This window comes from Mesocricetus auratus, unplaced genomic scaffold (assembly GCF_017639785.1).
Source record: "Mesocricetus auratus isolate SY011 unplaced genomic scaffold, BCM_Maur_2.0 Super-Scaffold_100015, whole genome shotgun sequence".
In the NCBI taxonomy this organism is placed as follows: Eukaryota; Metazoa; Chordata; class Mammalia; order Rodentia; family Cricetidae; genus Mesocricetus; species Mesocricetus auratus.
In genome coordinates, this window is record NW_024429198.1 from 14,885,307 (window position 1) to 14,900,821 (window position 15,515).

Below are 15,515 nucleotides of genomic sequence, written 5' to 3' on the forward strand. Positions count from 1 at the left end.
AGGTGACCGGAGGCACATGTCCTTTTCTAGAGCATCGACCAGATTACAGATGATGGAAGGGCTTTCAAAGCGAGTAGGCAGTCCATTACAACACTCAGGTAACATCCCTTTAAATAGAAATATTGTCCTTACAAAAGTATCCCATGCTTTATGCTCAATTCACTTTCAATCCTTGTAAAACGGGTCTGATCTTATGTAAATTCACTGTATTTGAATTAAATCGATCTAAATGTTACAATGGAATGCTAGCAATTATATATTTGTTCTAGACATACTTATATTGGGCAAATTTTTACATTTCTCTTTCAAGTAGTAAGCGTTTATCATATGATTGAAATCCATATGATTTATTAACTAATTTAAGTAACTTTATATAATCATGTAATTCTTAAAGTCTCTGGATAATGTAGGAGTTATTTATATGCTCCATTGTAAAGACAATATAATGAAGTTAAAATGATTAGATGTAACATACAGCTAATATATTCCACTACTATATTAAGAAAACATGAATGAATCTACAAATCCATGATTTCAACTGTTTTGTTACTTTAAGAAAACATAAACTTTTATGATATTAATCTGTTAATGTGAATGGAAAATTTAAATATTACAACACTGAATGATTCAAAATTGTGTTTCCCTTACAAATTCCTTTATGACCTTTGCCTTGTTTTCCAAGTGGAAGCAATCTGTTCATACTAAAATCTCAATCGCTTACAAATTAATTTTAAATATCCATAAAGAGTACAACAATGCTTTCAGGCTATTGTTTTTACATAATTTTAATGTTTTAAGTTTAAGATATCACAATAAAAATTGTCATGCCAATAAGGCTGATTTTGCATAGTTAAAATGCCAGAAGTTGGTATAATCACATCTACTCTGGCAATATATTGATGTTTTAACAGTGTGTAGGTCTTTCAAAGTCCATTTTGGATTCATTCTATTACCATGTCTTAGTTGTTAATCAAAATATTTCAGAAAATATATGTAAAATCATCTATAATTGAACATTTTCTTCAACCTCGATATGTAAATATAGATTTAATCTACAATTCACTTTGTGGGGTTTAGATCTACCTTCTGTTAATACATGGATTCTATTATTTTTCTTTTACATCTATATGTACATGTTGTATGTTTGTATGTATGTTCCCATGTTTATGGATACACATATGCATTCAGGTTCATGTGACTATGCAGTATTAATGTAGACTTGTGAGCACCTTGATATCAGGAATCTTCCTTGATCACTTTCCATTTTATTCATCAATACAGTCTTTCAATGTAACATAGTATGGAACATAGTCACGCTGGTCAATTTACTCCAGAATTCCCTGTGTCTTTCTTCTTAGTGCTGGAATCACAATTGGGCTGTTCTATGTGGTGATTTTCTAGATTCTGTGGATGTGACTCTGATTTTTCTACTTGCATAGTATGCTGCTACCCACTGAGCCATGTACCAACGTCCACTGGATTCCACTTCTAATGTGTCTTTCCAGTGGTTAAACTTCTATTCACTAGGGGAAATTCAAATCTCTCTTTACATCAAGAAAATACAAAAAGATGTTTCCTCCTCAAGACTTCTTAAACATGTTCAGTGTCATTAATTTAATTGCGAAATTCTTCTACGAGAACACTAAAGTTATTTCCCAGAGAAAATATATTTCATCTCTATAATATTTTTCAGTTGATATTATGTGACTCGCCAGTAATTGATTTTAAACAAACAATATTTATTTTCTTATTGTTTGTACAATGAGATAAAATTAAGTGTCTGGATAGACATGGGTCTGATGGAATCTCTAGATACATATACTTTATGCTTTTTGCAGCTTCTACAGACTGTTTTACAGTCCTTAGCCTCTGATCATTTCACTTCATCTTCAAAACTCATTTTTCCTCATAATGCTATCTTTCTCATTCTCTTTCTTATGTATTTCTGCTTCTATTTTAGAGCACTGTCATTAGAATGGGTCCAGTCTGTTTATCAACCTGTCTTAAAACGCTATAGTAATGAGTAGACGGAATTTCTTTCTTTTTTTTTTTTTTTTGGTTTTTCAAGACAGGGTTTCTCTGTATTGTTTTGGAGGCTGTCCTGGAACTAGCTATGTAGACAAGGCTGGCCTCGAACTCACAGAGATCCGCCTGCCTCTGCCTCCCGAGTGCTGGCATTAAAGGCGTGTGCCACCATCGCACGGCCCGGAATTTCATATAAAATCATTTACTGGGTGAGTGAGAGAGTAGATGGATAAGACATTTTCCACACATAGTTAAGCATTAAAGGAAAACTACTGTTGACAAGTAAAGATTATGTATTGATGTATTGGTCATATCTCTTATAAAAGGCAAAAATGTTGCTGCGTGTTGATAACCTTAATGCTCAACAAATTGAAGAGGGGAGCTTGTAGTTGAGGTAGTCACCCTCAAAATTAATAAATAAATTGGTAAGAGAATGTATACTTAAACCCAATATGTGTACTCAGCCAAGAATGTAATAATCCCTTCAGGTGTTATCCTTTGCCATCTCTATGACTTGTCTGTATTGTTAGCATTTTTAACAGAACCCTGTGTAATACAAATGTAAACACGGATGTATTTTAATGGTGTTTAGAGAAGGGCTGTCATCTTGTACTAAAATCAGAACAAAAGTTTATGGAGAGTCAACTAATACATTGTTGACATTTCTCAAACATGAAAATAATGCCTCTGATATCCAGAAGAAGCCAGACAAGAGCAGGTTGTCACAAAAGACAGAAAACACAGAATTAAACAGAAAACAAAAAAATTCTGGCAAAAATGAGGATAAAAATTCATTTCCAGAAAACAGAAACATCATGTCAGATATGTGAAAGCTGTAATTAAGATCTGAATAAAATAGCAAAGTATACAATATAAGAAAATAAATATGTCACAGCATATCACAGTAAGTTAGTTTAACCAATGGGAGAGAAAAGGTTTTTTTCCCAAGATTCCTTGTCATTAACTATTTAGAGATAGAATCTTATGCACATAAACATCTTTTAAAACAAGGAAAGATAGGAAAGGCATCAGCTCTTCCAGACCCCATCCTCAGGTGACCCCAGCTTCAGGTGTGCCTGTGTCTCCAGGGAGCCACTGCCCATACCCTGCCCATCACCCATTCCCTGGGTCTTCTGGGGGCTGCTCCTTGCATCCAGAAAACCCGCCCACACAGGATAGGCATCAGCCCTTCCAGGCACCAAACTCTGGCAAGAATGTCAGGGGCATCACCATACCTAAATTCAAGCTCTATTATAGAGTTATAGTCCTGAAAACAGCTTGGTATTGGCACAAAAATAGACAGGTAGAACAATGTACCCAAATTGAAAACCATGATTTTAACCCACACACCTATGAACAATTGATTTTTGACAAAGAAGCTAAAACTATACAATGGAAAAAATAAAGCATCTTCAACAAATTGTGCTGGCATAACTGAATATTGTTTTGCAGGAGACTGCAGAAAGATCCATGACTATTGCCTTGTACAAAACTTAAGTCCAAATGGATTAAAGATCACAACATAAATCCAACCACATTGAAACTCTTAGAAGAGAAAGTGAGAGATACTCTTTAACAAGTTGGTACAGGAGACCACTTCCTGCAGATAATACCAGTGGCACAGTAACTGAGATCAACTATTAATAAATGGTACCTCCTGAAACTAAGATGCTTCTGTAAGGCAAAGGACACAGTCAACAACACAAAAAGGCAGTCCACAGAATGGGAAAAGATATTCACTAACCCCATATCTTACAGAGGGCTAATCTCCAAAATTTACAAAAACTCAAGAAGCAAGTCTCCAAAACACCAAAGAATCCAATTAAAAGGTGGGGTACAGAACTAAATAGAGAATTCTCAATAGAGGAGGCTAAAATGGCCAAGAGACACTTAAGAAAGTGCTCAACATCCTTAGCTATTAGGTAAATGCAAATCAAAATAGCTTTGAGACACCATCTTACTCCTGTTAGAATGGCTAAAATCAAAAATCACGAAGACAATTTATGCTGGAGAGGATGTGGAGAGAGGGGAACACTCCTCCACTGCTGGTGGGAATGCCAACTCATAAAGCCACTTTAGAAATAAGTATGGAGATTCCTTAGGAAAATGGGAATCAATCTACCACAAGACCCAGCAATTCCACTCTTACACATATATCCAAAAGAGGCAAATTCATACAACAAGGACATCTGTTTCACTATGTTCATAGCAGCATTATTTTTAATAGCCAGAACCTGGAAGCAACCTAGATGCTCCTCAACTGAAGAGTGGATAGAGAAAATGTGGTACATTTACACAATGGAGTATTACTCAGCAGAAAAAAAATGGAATCATGAAATACACAGGTAAATGGATGGCACTAGAACAAACCATCCTGAGCAAGGTAACCAAGTCACAAAAATACAAACATGTATGTACTCACTCATATATGGATTTTAGACATGGATCAGGATAGTGCCAGTCTGAACTTCCACTGACAGAGAGTCTGGGAAACATGAGATAGATATGAATGGTACCCCAGAGAAAATGAATGAGGCAAGATCTTCTGAACAGATTCGAAGAAGTCAAGGGGTGGAGGAGAGTGGGAGCTTGGAAGAAGAGATGAGGAGAAGAGGAAGAGAGAGTAGGTCATGGGGGAACAGGAAGGCTGAGTGGGGTTAGAATGGGGGAAGATGGAATCATAGGTTAGAAGACATATCTGGCATCAGTGAGAACTCTAGTGATATAAAGGGATGACACCAACTGGCAAGCTAGACAATAGTGGAGAGACCACCTCGAATACCCATTCCTGATAATGAACTTGATGTCTATAATCATCCTGGAGCCTTCATCAAGTGACTGATGGAAGCAGAGTCAAACACCCACAGTTAAACACTGAAATGAACCCAAAAACCCAGTGACAGAGAGAGAGGAGAGTTCAGCAAATTGGCAAAGAATGGGCTGGCAAAACCAGCAGAGACAGCTGATCTGAACAAGGGAGAGCTCTTGGACCCCAGAGTGACAGCTGGGAGGCCAGCATGGGACTGATGTAGACCCCTTGAATATGAGAGTCAGTGAGGAGCCCTGGGCAACCTATGGAGCCCTGGGCAGTGGATCAGTGTTTATCCCTTGCATACAAACAGACTTTTGTGTGTCCATAACACAAAGAGGGATGCTCTCTCATCCTGGACTCATAGGGGAGTTCCTGGACCCTACCCTGAGTGAAATGACAGACTCTAGATATCCCCTATGATTAAGGAAGTGGCAATAGGGTGGGAGACTGGGGGAGGGATTGTGGGGGGATGCGGGAGGAGGGGAGAGAGAGGGAACTGGTATTGACATGTGAAACAAGCTATTTAAAATTAAAATAACAAAATAAAAAACTAGAACAGAGATTGTACAGTGAAAAATTGAGTTATATTAACAATCATTTGAATTGGAATAATAGCACATGCACTGTGAAGGGAAGGTGTTGTTATTTTGGAAGCCACAAAGATGTTTCTGTTTTAGACTCCTTAGAAGGCCACAGTGAAGTCACAGTGCAGGAAACTTTAGAAAGTAAGTGTTTCATAACTGCAATTTCTAGAATGGTCGTTGTGGGTATGGTTGACCTGAAGCTATGGGAGTGGACTTAATCACAGATATACATTGTATTAATTTCGTGTGTTAAATGGCATTTGACCTCCTGAAAAGTCATGAATTTTATAATGAATCCAAATGTAGAGCAATTGTAACTATTGCTTTGGAATATTTATTCTAAAATATGTCCTTAGCTAAGAGAATAATTTGATTATGATTGGGTCCTTGTTTAAAAAAAAATCACAGAAATGAGGATCCTTGCCCATCAATGATCTCCCATATAAGCAACAGAGCTCATAAAAACTGAAACTCCAATGAGAGACTAATATATTGCTTGCCCACTATAACTCAAATTAGGATTTCTATAAATTCCTCTTTTTCTAGAACTACATTAGCTATGGATGGAATTTTTTTCTGCTGCTTTTATTCTGAGTAGGAGGGGGTCTCATTTCCCAGATTTTCTAATATTAATCAATCTGCAGTAAAGGATCTCAAAAATGGATTTTTTGAGAATTGGAAGACTGATTGATGAGATGTATCAGGTATTTTGTTTAATATTCTACTTGATTAAGAAACATCTTAAACATTTGATTGGCAATTAGGAAGGCCTAAATAAAAAGACCTATGATTCTTTATTTTTCAATGAAATTATTCAAAAATATTGGTGATATAATCCTTCCAGATTAATAGAGAAAATGGTAATTATCATTTTCAATCTATAAATATGAAGTATGTAAATGTCTGTAAATAAATAATTTAATAAAATATTTCATATATTATAATATGGTTGCTAAGGTTACAAAGATAGAATTCTATATACTGAATTATTTTAAGGCAAATTTTGCCTCCTGATAGCATTGGAGGCTGGAATATCAAGATAATACCAACAGGGTTGGTCCCTAGTAAGTCCTTTCTCAAGGTTTGGCTTTCAAGTACTGTATTATCTGTGTCCCCAAGTTCAATGATCAAGCTGTAGTACAATATATTAATACCTACTTTAGAAATGATCATGTTATATTTAAGTTTTGCTCACAAACTGCAGTTAGTTTTGGAAGGTTTAATTTTCATGCTTGTGAAATAAATCCCCTTGAAACATGGTAACACCACTTCTATTATGGTCACTGAAGGCACAGCTCAGAGCTACCGAGTTTCTGACTATAACCCACTGGCAACATGTCAGCAAAGTAGAAATTGTACATATTGGGTCTCTGGATCCCTAAGATATAGATATAAGAATGAAAAATACATGTGGAGAAATAACAGTAGGTACTTATTCAGAGAAAGAGTAGTAGGTACTTATAGGAAGGAGATGCAAGTCACAGATGTATAGGTGTTGGCAATTATTGAATACTACCCTTTAGTTTTATTATTTTAATGTACTATGGTACAAATTTAAAGACATGATGAGAAGCATAGGTGAATCCAGTTTCACGGAAAAGTGCAATTAACTTTTTTAAAATACTATCCACTGTTTTTTACAATGATATGGGAATAATCACCATTTTTATTGATATATTGCTGATTGCATCAAATGGTACTCATACCAGACACACTACAAAATTGGGTAAGGGCCTGAAATTAGATTGGTCATGGGCCCTATGGCAAATGTATTATTATTATTTTGCTGGAAGAAGATGGCATAAAGCAATGTATATTTTATGTGCAATGTAACTATGTTTAATTCAATATACTATAATAATATACAATATATAAAATATATATATACTGACAAGGTGGAAGAAGCAAAACCATTCTCACCAGTTGAATTATGTACTTATATATATGGATTTTATATGTTTGATTTATTTATATATTATACAATGCAAACTATATATAATGTTTTATATATATGTACATATATGTATGTAAGCATACATCATTCAAACCATGATGCATAGACTTAATTACATTTAAGAAAATAAAATAAATATGCCTTTTGAAATTTGTTTTGTGTATTAATTATCAATATTATCCTATAATTTACATGATTAAATTTCTAATGAATAATAGAATATTATTACACTTCAAATATATACCCATTGTCAACTGATTATGTTTATTTATATTGTCTTTCTCTATACATGGAAAAAGAATAATCAGTAGCATTTTCAATAATTTGTATGTTTCATAGAAGGTATAAGAAGTACATTGTTGAGGTTTCTCCTCTGTGAGAAATCCAGATTCTTATCCACTAGTTTTCATTAACAAACCCTGTTCTTTCGAGTTGACCTAATATTAAGCCCCCTAATTTTCTATCAATATCAGTAATTGTGTTTTCTTGTTGATCACTGAGAAGATTCTTATATTGGAAAGGACAGGGTTGTTATTAGAGAAACTTTCATTTCAACAAGAAATGGAATTGCAAAACATTTTACATTTATTTAAGTTAAATTAATTTACTTTAAAAATGTATATTTACTTTTTAAACATATTCTAATTTGTTTAAATGCATGAAAGTTTTACAACTTAATAAAGTCTTCTGTGTATACGTGCCTGAATGATTTTTTTTGTTAAGTCGCTAATCTTGTTTCTCTAATTTCACTTCTATCTATTTAAAATTTCTGAATCACAAGCAAAGAAATCACAGTAGAATTTCAGCATTTAAATTTGCTAGGCTTGACTTCTCATAGCTCTGTTCCCAGCACTCGGGAGACTGGGTCAGAAAGATTAGCAGGAGTTCATGACCAGCTCTGGCTACACAGCAAATACTACATTAGAACTGTAGAAGAAATACTGCCTTTCAAAACAAATCCAACAGAAAAAAGAATGTTCTGTGTTGTGTTTCTACTTCTTTTTTCTCCTTTTATTGAAAATAGATTCATTTCTCATACATGCATTCTGATTAGTTTCCCCTCTTTCTATTCCTCCCAGTTCCTCTCCATCTTCCCTCATTTCAGGATGCACAATCTTCCTGTTATTAGTAAATAACAGGCTTCTAAGTGATAATAAGAAAACATAACAAAGTAAAACACAATAAGATAAAACAAAATCATCAAGTCTAACTTGGACAAGGCAGAGAAACAAGGAAAAGAACACGAGAGAAGACACTATAATCAGAGACCCACATATTCACAGACTCAGGAGTCCCATAGAATTACTAAAATGAAAGTCATAAATCTCGATAGATGACCTGGTGCACAGCCTTGCAGGCCTGCACTTGCTGCCTAAATCTCTGTGAGTTCATGTGAGCCCTTTATAATTGATTCTGAAGGCCTTGTTCTCCGGATTTCCTCCATCCTACTCCCAGGATCTTACATTCTTTACTTCTTCTCTTCAGTGGGGTTATCTGATCTCTGAGGGCACAGTTTAATGGAGGCACCCCTATATGGCTGAGTGATTATACACCTATCTATCTCACTCCATAATGGCAGCAGGTCTCTATATTTTGTTCCCATCTTCTATAGTAGGAAGCTTCTCTAATGGTGGCTGAATAAGACTCTGATCTATGAGAGCAGAATATCACAACAAGTCATCTTATCACAACCTATTTTTAAAAGCGTTAAGTAATTTGGTTCTCTTATATAATATTTCTGCAGAGCAGAAATTTTTGGTTTATGAACCCAAACATTTCTGAATACAGATTACTGTAAAATGTGAAAGAAAATGGTGAATTTAACTCTGAACATTAAGATGTTATGGGAACAGTAAATATCTTGTTTACATATTTTTATAAATATGATTAAATCTAAGTTAAATTGTCTTAAGAATTTAATTAAATTAATTATAAAAATTGTTTGTCATAATCATAGGATTCAATAAAATAATTTTTCCATATATATTTACACCTTTTAAAGATAGAATGTAAATCTGTTTCAGAACTGGGTATGTGACTTTTCAAAGAATTTTTGACATGTATGCAACGGATTCTGTGTTCAATGTTTACACCAAGGATAAAACAATAACAATAGTAATAATAATAGCTGTAATTTTAATAACAGATAAGCCTGCTTTATCTTGCAATGATTAAGCTTTTATAATATTGATACCATCAATTTTATGAATTTCTGAGATTAACTGTTCAAAACAGTTTCTTCCCTGTCTTCAATATTCCCTCATCCATTCTAGAATCTACATGCATATAGTTGCACCAACACTACTCCATGAACACAACTGAACTTGGGTAATACCAGTAGACATAACTAAGTTGACACAGAAAAGCCCAGCCTCAACTCTAAACAAAATGCTACAGACAAATAAGAAATGGTGAAAGTGGAAGAAATGGTCTTCCTTATGGAAGAACACACAGACTACTTATGAGAAGAAAAAGGGCCATCTCTAAAAACATATATACAAGTAACGTTATACAGACTAGGCAGGTTATAGTTGGGAATACACATGCATATATGTGTACATATGTGTATGAAATAATAGTTACAAAAAGGCATGTAGAAAGAGAGCAAGGAGGAGTACATTGGAGTTTCAGAGATAGGAAAAGGAAGGGGTAAATGTAATTATATTAATCTCAAAAAATTTAAACGAGTAAAAATCAAAACCAAAAAGAGAATGTAAGGTATTTTTCCAAAGGGTGTAAATAGTCATGTCCCTTTTACATCCTTGGGATTTTTTTCTCTTCAACAACTATGTTTTAAAGTCAAGTACTTTATGTACCACCATAATTTCTGATGAATATAATTTTGTTATTCTTATGTAATTAATATTTTTTCTATAGAATATGAAATTGCATAAAGAATGCTGGTGATATGTTGCTGTCTGTTCTTAAATATGAATTTTATTTAAGGCAGTACCAATCTTTGAATAGCACTCATAGTTTTGTATATGCACAGTTGCCAATATTTGCAATTATAAAACAGAAAAGTGGATGGTATTTCTTTAGTGCATCTACCCAAATTTGTTACCTTGAAAGGTAGGCAAATACAATCTTAACTTTATTTTCACACTCTTTCAAATACATATTTCAAGTCAGAAGCCTTGACAGGTTTCTAAATACATAACATTTTTAATTCACTGAGATTGAAGGTATGGAGTATGTGTGACAGACTGCCAAAAATTTCCCTTCACAATCTGCTCTCACTTTTCTTTCCAGATGTCTAACTGCTTCTCACACTGATCCCACATTCCAACAGCACTGAATCAGGTGACAAATCTTCAAGTAGCTGCTCAGTCTTCTCTTTCATCTTTAAGATGGTTTTCAATTTAGGAAAATTTTTTACTATAGGTTGCTTACATTAGGAAGTAGTTCTTCTCGGGGATTTATAAAATATTAATATATACAGAATGGTCTTTAATGGCAAACACTTATAGCTGATACCAAACTGTGTATATTAGAAGATCCTAAAATCTGTTCTCTTACATTGGGTTTCAAAATCATTTGATACCATTTGCTAAAAGTCATTTTGAAAGAGGAATATTTTCACTGCGATAGGAATTAATTTATAGTCTATACATTAAAGAGATAAAGATTGTTGTAAATTCAGAGAAGTTGGTTTACAGGTGAAGCTAGACATAAAAATTCAGAGGAAACATAAGCAATGAATATGACATTCTTCCAAGTCTCTAAATGGGCCATATCTTCTTACAACCCCTTTTCTCCACTTGCTCATAGACTTGCTTTTTCCAGTGCCCTTTCCAGAAATAAAACATTCACATTTGGAAAAGTGCACATAATGTCATCTCTTCTGTAGAGGCTTTTCTAGGTCATTTTTCTTAGCAAGTTTAAGCGTTATTATTTCTGTGATTTCTTAAAATTATGTTTTTATAGCTTCTACCTCATTCCCTGATAGCAAATATCAGCCTTTACAATTTATAATTTAAAACTTAATGCAGGGGCTTGTTTAGATGAACCAGCAATTAAGAGCAGTAACTGCTCTTCCAGAGGACTTGGCCTCACTCCCCAATACCTGTATAGAAGCTCAGGTCATCTGTCATCTACTACCTGGGAATCTGTGCTCCTTCCTAGCCTAGCTAGGCACTTTATACTTGTGACCTACTTACATATATGTAGGCAGTAATCATGCACATGAAACTCACAATAAAGCTCAATATAAGTACTTCGATAAAGAATAATAACTGGTTTACAGGAGGCAGAACAGCCAGGCAAAGTTCTACAGTGACCAAATTCTACCAGAGTGTGAGCAATATGAATAGAGTATATAAAATAGTTTGTTTTGTTTAATTTGCATGTTCATATTAATGGGTTGTGACACCCGTTTTCCAGACAAAAAATATTGCAGTGAGTGAATGATATTTATATATCTGATCAGTGAGAGTCTGTTCTCAAAGCCTTGTTCAAGATGTGACTGTTTTCTCTTTTAGTCATACAGGCATTACTTTGATGAGTATGTTCCACAGAAAGAAAAAATGTCAGAAAGCAATAAAAATACTTGAACTATCACCTCCCATGTTCAACTGGTCAACCACAGAAGAGTAAAAAAATCATTGCATACCAGTTAATGATTGGGAAACATGAAATATAGCAAAGTTATATATGACTTCAGAACATTACCAAAATAAAAATTATTTTCAAGGTCAGAATAAAGACATTTGAGGGACCAGAAGAGGACTTGGAAGAGGATGATATCTGTGAAGTTCATGGAACATCACTTTTCCCCATCAGTAAATACATACAGGGCAAGTAACAATTGTGGGTTTTTTGAAAGTCAGTGTAACATGCTCTCTCTCTCTCTCTCTCTCTCTCTCTCTCTCTCTCTCTCTCTCTTTCTTTCTCTCTCTCTCTCTCTCTTTTTCTCTCTCTCTCTCACTTTCTCTCTTTCCATGTCTCTGTCTCTCAGTCTCTGTCTCTCTGTCTCTCTGTCTCTCTGTCTCTCTGTCTCTCTGTCTCTCTGTCTCTCTCTCTCTCACACACACACACACACAAACACACCATCTTCTCACCACCACATGGAACCTTCTCAAAAATCGACCACATACTTGGCAACATACAAAACTTCAGCAGCTACAAAACAATTGGAATAACTCCATGCATATTATCAGACCACCAAGTGTTAAAATTAGAATTCAAAAACAACACAAATTACAGAAACCATACAAACTCATGGAAATTGAGTAATGCACAACTGCACCATTCCTGGGTCAAAGAAGAAATAAAAAAAGGAATTAAAGACTTCCGAGTCATCCACTAGAATTAATGAGAATGAAGACACAACATACCGAAATCTATGGGACGCTTTGAAAGCAGTGCTACGGGGGATGTTCATAGCACTAAGTGTCCACATGAAGAAACTGGAAAATAGTTATACTAGAGAATTAACAGCACAGCTGAAAGCTCTAGCACACAAAGAAGCAAACTGCCTCCTAGGAGGAGTAGATACCAGGAAATAATCAAATTGAGGGCTGAAATCAATAAAGTAGAAACTAGGAAAACATTACAAAGAATCAATGCAACGAATAGGTGGTTCTTTGAGAAAATCAACAAGATAGACAAACCTTTGTCCAAACTTACCAAAAAACAGAGTGTGAATATGGAAATTAACAAAATCAGAAATGAAAAGTAGGACATAATAACGGACTCTGAGGAAATTCAGAGAATCATCAGGTCATACTTAGAAGCCCTGTACACCACAAAATTCAAAAATTTAAAGGAAATGGATGACTTCCGGGATAGCTATCACGTGCCAAAATTAAATCAAGAACAGATAAGCAATTTAAATAGACCTATAACCCCTATGGAAATAGAAGCAGTTGTCAAAAGTCTCCCAACCAAAAAAAGCCCAGGTCCAGATGGCCTCAGTGCAAAATTCTACCAGAAATTCAAAGAGCACCCTATACCAATTCTTCTCAAAGTATTCCATGCAATAGAAGCAGAAGGGTCTTTGCCAAACTCTTTCTATGAGGCTTCAATAACCTTGATCCCTAAACCGCACAAAGACACGACTAAAAAAGAGAACTTCAGACAAATATCCCTCATGAACATTGATACAAAAATACTCAATAAAATACTGGCAAATTGGATCCAAGAACACATCAAAACAATCATTCACCATGATCAAATAGGTTTCATCTCAGGGATGCAGGGATGGTTCAATAAATGAAAATCCATCAATGTAATCCACCATATAAACAAACTGAGAAACAAAAATCACAGGATCATCTCACTAGAATCTGAGAAAGCCTTTGACAAAATCCAACAACCCTTCATGATAAATGTGGAGAGGTCTGGGATAACAGGAACATATGTAAACATAATAAATGCTATATACAGCAAACCAACAGCCAACATCAAACTAAATGGACAGAAACTCAACGCAATTCAGCTAAAATCAGGAACAAGACAAGGCTGTCCACTCTCTCCATACCTTTTCAATATTGTACCTGAAGTTATAGTCAGAGCCATATGACAACAAAAGGAGATCAAGGGGATACAAATTGGAAAGGAAGAGGTCAAGCTTTCACTATTTGCTGATGATATGATAGTTTACATAAATGACACTAAGAACTCTACCAGGGAATGCTTATAGCTGTTAGGCACCTTCAGCAAAGTGGCAGGCTATAAGATCAACTCAAGAAAATCAGATGATAAAAGGGCTGAGAAAGAGATCAGAGAAACATCACTCTTTAAAATTGCCACAAACAACATAAAATACCTTGGGGTAATGCTAACCAAACAAGTGAAAGACATGTATCGCAAGAACTTTGAATCTTTAAAGATCTCTGTGAGTTCGAGGCCAGCCTGGTCTATAAAGTGAGTTCCAGGACAGCCTCCAAAGCTACAGAGAAACCCTGTTTCAAAAAAACCGAAAAAAAAAAAAAGAAATTAAAGAAGCCATCAGAAAATGGAAAGATCTCCCATGCTCATGGATAGGTTGGATTAACGTAGTAAAAATGACAATCCTGCCAAAAGCAATCTACAGATTCAATGCAATCCCAATTAAAATCCCAGTACAATTCTTCACAGACATTGAAAGAACAATAATCAATTTTTTATCGAAAAACAAAAGACCCAGGATAGCCAAAACAGCCCCATTCAACACGACAAAGTCCGGAGGCATCACCATCCATGTCTTCAAGCTCTATTATAGAGCTATAGTCCTGAAAACTGCTTGGTATTGGCACAAAATAGACAGGCAACCAACGGAATCTAGTTGAATACCCTCATATTAACCCACACATGTATGAACATCAGATCTTTGAGAAAGAAGCTAAAAATATACAATGGAAAAAAGAAAGAATCTTCAACAAATGTTGTAGGCATAACTGGATGCTGACATGTAGAAGAATGTGTATCGAACCATGTCTATTGCCATGCACAAAACTTAAGTCCAAATGGATCAAAAACCTCGACATAAATCCAGCCACACTGAACCTCTTAGAAGAGAAAGTGGGTGGTACCCTTGAATGAATTGGTACAGAGGGCAGCATACTGAACATAACACCAGTAGCACAGACAATGAGATCAACAATTAATAAATGGGACCTCCTGAAATTGAGAAGCTTCTGTAAGGCAAAGGACACAGTCAGCAAGACAAAAAGGCAATGCACAGAATGGGAAAAAATATTCACAAACCCCACATCTGACAGAGGGCTAATCTCCAAAATTTACAAAGAACACAAGAATGGAGTCTCCAGAACACCAAAGGATACAATTAAAAAGTGGGCTACAGAACTAAATAGAGAAATTTCAATAGAGAAGTCTAAAATGGCTGAGGGGCACTTGAGAAAGTGCTCAACATCGTTAGCCATCCAGGAAATGCAAATCAAGACAACACTGAGATACCATCTCACTCCAGTCAGAATGGCTAAAATCAAAAACACCAGCAACAATTTATGCTGGAGAGGATGTGGTGAAAGTGGAACACTCCTCCATTGATGATGGGAGTGCCAAATTTTTCTGCCACTTTGGAAATAACTATGGAGATTCTTTAGAAAAATGGGAATAAAACTACCTCAAGACCCACCAACTCCACTCTTAGGCATATATCCAAAAGATGCCCATTCATACAACAAAGATGTCTGTT

At 35.2% G+C, this 15,515-nt stretch overlaps 1 long non-coding RNA gene across 2 annotated transcripts in view; it reads left to right on the forward strand.

Annotated features, from left to right (window-relative positions):
* Positions 1 to 15,515, forward strand: part of LOC121144249 — a 30,340-nt gene that overhangs the window by 2,183 nt on the left and 12,642 nt on the right. The gene's annotated exons all lie outside the window — the stretch shown is intronic.